This window comes from Arachis ipaensis, chromosome B05 (assembly GCF_000816755.2).
Source record: "Arachis ipaensis cultivar K30076 chromosome B05, Araip1.1, whole genome shotgun sequence".
Classification (NCBI taxonomy): domain Eukaryota; kingdom Viridiplantae; phylum Streptophyta; class Magnoliopsida; order Fabales; family Fabaceae; genus Arachis; species Arachis ipaensis.
Genome location: NC_029789.2, coordinates 98,209,260 through 98,213,302, shown reverse-complemented (window position 1 = coordinate 98,213,302; position 4,043 = coordinate 98,209,260).

Below are 4,043 nucleotides of genomic sequence, written 5' to 3'. Positions count from 1 at the left end.
TCTTTTTATTCTTCCTTTCTATAACTTTGTTCTTCATCTAACCAATCAACAATTATAGAATACAGTCATACCAAAAATCATGATGTCTTTAATTAAGGTTGTAATGGGGCCAAGGTAAAGGTAAGGATATATGTATAAGGCTAAGTGAGCTAATAAATGAATCCTTAATTAGACTAAGATCTCACCTAACATACATACTTAGTAAAACAAAACTTCTTTACCTATTTTCCCATTTTTTCCCACTTTTGGATGTTACATGCTCATGTTTCAACTTTTATTCTTATTCCATGTGCATTGCTTTTGTTTTTGCATTTGGGGAATTCTTTTGTATCCCCTTTATTAAATACTGAAAAATAAAAATAATTTTTTTTAATGCACATGGTAATTTAATCACTTTGATTTCTCATGAGCATGCTTCCCAAAATTTCTTATTTTGAGTTATTTTTATTCTTTTCAATTTTTCTACCTCTTGTTTTTATCATCCATGTTCCCAATAGGTTTCCCACATTTTAAACTATTCATAATTTTCTATCTTAAGCTATCCAAGGATTTAACTTGGGATTTTATTTTGTTTTTCTGCTTAAGGCTAGTAATGTGGCTAATAGAATAAAAAGGGCATTTAAAGGCTCAAGGGGGTTAACAAGGGTGATGTAAAAGGTAGGCTATTTTGGGATAAGTGAGCTAAAATCAAATGATGGCCTCAATCATTCTTTTGGTATGTATCTATATTCTATATTCTATATTCTATAATTGGACATATAGATTAAAACAAAGTAAAGAACATTAGAATGTAAAAGAAGCGCAGAACACACAGGAATAAAAATTATGGTTTAAATGTAACCATACAATTAAGCTCAAAAACTCACAGGCTATGTGTTCTTTAGCTCAAAAATCATTTATCACTTATGTATGTCATGCAGGTTTAGTTAAAAATTCTCATTATTCTCAATGTAAAACTTATATTAAATGGCTTTAAAGTTCTAGTGCTTCTCCTTGATGATGTGTTGTTAACTAACATGTAATGCTATATATACAAGGTGTGGGTTGTTTTGATTCTGTTAAAGTCTCTAGTTTACTTCCTTTTTCTTTTCAATTTTAACTAAGCTATCTTATGCTAAAAAGGGCAAACTATACTAATCAATCCACAATTTCTATAACTAATAAGTTAGAATTGCAACTAAGTGGCTAAAATATGAACTAAAAAATGCAAAATGCAGAAATAGAGTAAAAATACATAAACAGTAGCAATGTATAAATACTCAGAAAATAAAAATAAAAATAAAGAGAAAAATATAGAAAAATATCCAAAATAAAAGAAAAAGAGTATGTAGTGGTTCACCAAAATAATACGCCAGAGATGGCGACCTCCCCACACTTAAAATGAAGCATCGTCCCTGATGCTCACTCAAGCAGGGTGTGAAGGGGTGTCATCACTGGAAGGGATGGTAGCTGGTGTCTCTGTGGTGGCTGGCTGGGGGTCTGGCTGCTGTAGAGGAGGGGCTGTCTGAATGGGGATCTCAAGGTCTGCAGCCTGGATCTTATGTGGGACCTCTGCCTGTGGTGCCGCTTGCGCGGTGTCTGCCTGGGGATGGGTCTCTGCCTCTGGCGCATCCGCCTCCTCCTCAGATGCCTCAGATGGTGTGTCAGGCTCGGAGGGGATGTCGCCGGATCGTATCATCAGCTTCAGGTGCTCATAGCGTCGCTTGTTGCGACGCTCCATCTGGTCAAGTCGTCGAAACAAGCGGTGCACCAGATGATAGACAGGATCTGTGGCAAGTGGAAGTGCAGTGGTGGTGGTAGGGGTGGATGGTGCAGCAGTGGAGGAAGAGGGACCGACAAATGGTGTAGATGTATCAGTAGCAGTGGCAGTCAGGAATGGAGGTCTGTAGCCCAAGGCCAGGAAGTTCCTGCTGTGCGGGATAAGCTTCTTGCACTCTGCAGCAGGTGGCCTCTCATCAGCATCCTCCCGTGGCACGTCAGCTCGACGGCCCAGCTGTGTAACCAGATAGGGAAAAGGAAGAGTGCCGCGGACGTGGACCCTGGCCATGTAGTGCCAGATAAAGCGTGGCAGGTATAGGTCCTTACCCTCCATCACACACCATAGAAGGGTGATCATAGCGGCTGGTATCTCAGTCTCGTGAGTGCTCGGCATAATATAGTTGCTGAATATCTGATGCCATAGCCGAGCCTCATCGTTCAGGTAAATCCACTTGATCCCTTTGGGCATGGTGGTGTTCTGACCCATGATCCAAGGAACTGACGGGTCAAGGGCAATCCGGGCCTTGACTGCATCCCAGTCAAATTGCATATAGTGCATATCCTCCTCAGCTTTTTTATAGCCATCTGTCTGATCAGTCTTAGGCAGAAGCTTCAGAACCTCTTCTATTGCCTCCTCATTAACCAAAATCTGCTTCTCTCTGAGGTTCACTGCATCTAGGGAAGTTTTGAAGTAGTTGCAGTAGAATTCCCTAACCCAAGATGCATTAACCTCAGTCAGAGGTCTCTCCAGAAAGAACCAGCCTCTTTGTTTGATCTGATCAGAGGTATATAGCTGGAGTTCTTTTGGGATCTTCAAAGTCCACTCCAGGTATAGGTTCCTGGAGTTTGCAAATACCGGATACTTCAGCTCACAGTATCGGTTTGCAAACTTTACTGGGTCAGTGGCGGGAAGTAGCTGGTCGGCCTTCTCCTGCGGGGTAAAGGCTTTCTCCCGCAAGGAGGCATCATGCATGAGGTCGATGATAGACACGGAGGCTTCGCCTCATTTCCTTTTGCCGGAAGTGGCCTTGCCTTTTCCCCTTCTCTGGGAATCTAACATCCTGAAAAACAGAAAACAGGATATAATAAAAATAGGAAAGCAAATAGGCAAATAATCAAAAAAATACAAAGTGGCAAAGGAGCAATAGGATAATGAATATGAGTTAGGTAATATGTGCATTTAGGATTGTATAGGAGTGAAAAGTCTGAAAAGAAGAAATCACAATCCAAAATATAATTGAATGCAAGTTAAATAGAAAAATTAACATCATGCCTTGGTTATAATGTTAAAAGAAAGTGAAAGAAAAGCAAAAAAAAGAAGTTGTGAAAAGGTTAGGTTGGTTAGAGTTAAAATTAGTGGGTTAGTGAAAAATGGGTTAAAGTAAGAGGCATAATGAAAATAGTCCAAGTAACAAGTAATCACAGGTAGAAGCTATAGGTAACTCATTCAAACAAGTAAAACAGTTTGATGATGATTCAAATAGAGATAAAGAAAGCAAAAATAGGAATCAAACATCAAAATTGCGATTTATGAACCAGGAGATCAAAGAAAATAAGAATGCGTGCCTAAGCATTCATGAATTGGTTTGGTGAAATTATGGAAAGCACAGGTGAAAATGCCAAAACCAAGACATGAACAGAGATAATTTACAGAAATTTGGGCAGCATTCCAGTTAAAATAGGACTTTCCCAGAAAATAAACAGCAATCAAGCAGTTCATATGAATCCAAATTAAGGCTTACAATTACATATACGGAATAAAAACATGAAAGTTCATTGTAAAGAGCAGCAAATGCAGGAAAGTACAGCATATGAACATGAACACAGCAATAGCACAATTGCAGATTTGATAAAACAGAAACAAGAACAGTGCAAATAAACAAACCTAAATCCACTAACCATATCCTAGGCTACCTAACAACCTAAAATCCACTACAACATGCATATCTAACTATCCTAACATGAACATAAATGGAAAAATAAGAATAAACTACGAATGGATAGAAGGGTGACGTATTGCGAAACCTGGAAGGCGAAAGAAGGAGGTTGGGGTACAGAGGTGGCTGGGGGTGGTGGCGGTGACGTCCGGTGTGGCGGCTGGCGGCGGTGGGCACGGCGGTTGCTGCTGTTAGGGGGTAAGGGCTTTGGGAAGGGTAATGGGAGAAATAGGGGAGAGGGTTGGGGGTTGCGGGTGGTGGTGGGAGGCTGCGCGGTTGGGACGGTTGGCGGCGGTGGGTGGTGGCGCGGAGGGGAGCAGTGGCGGAGGAGGAGGGAGAAAGAAGAAA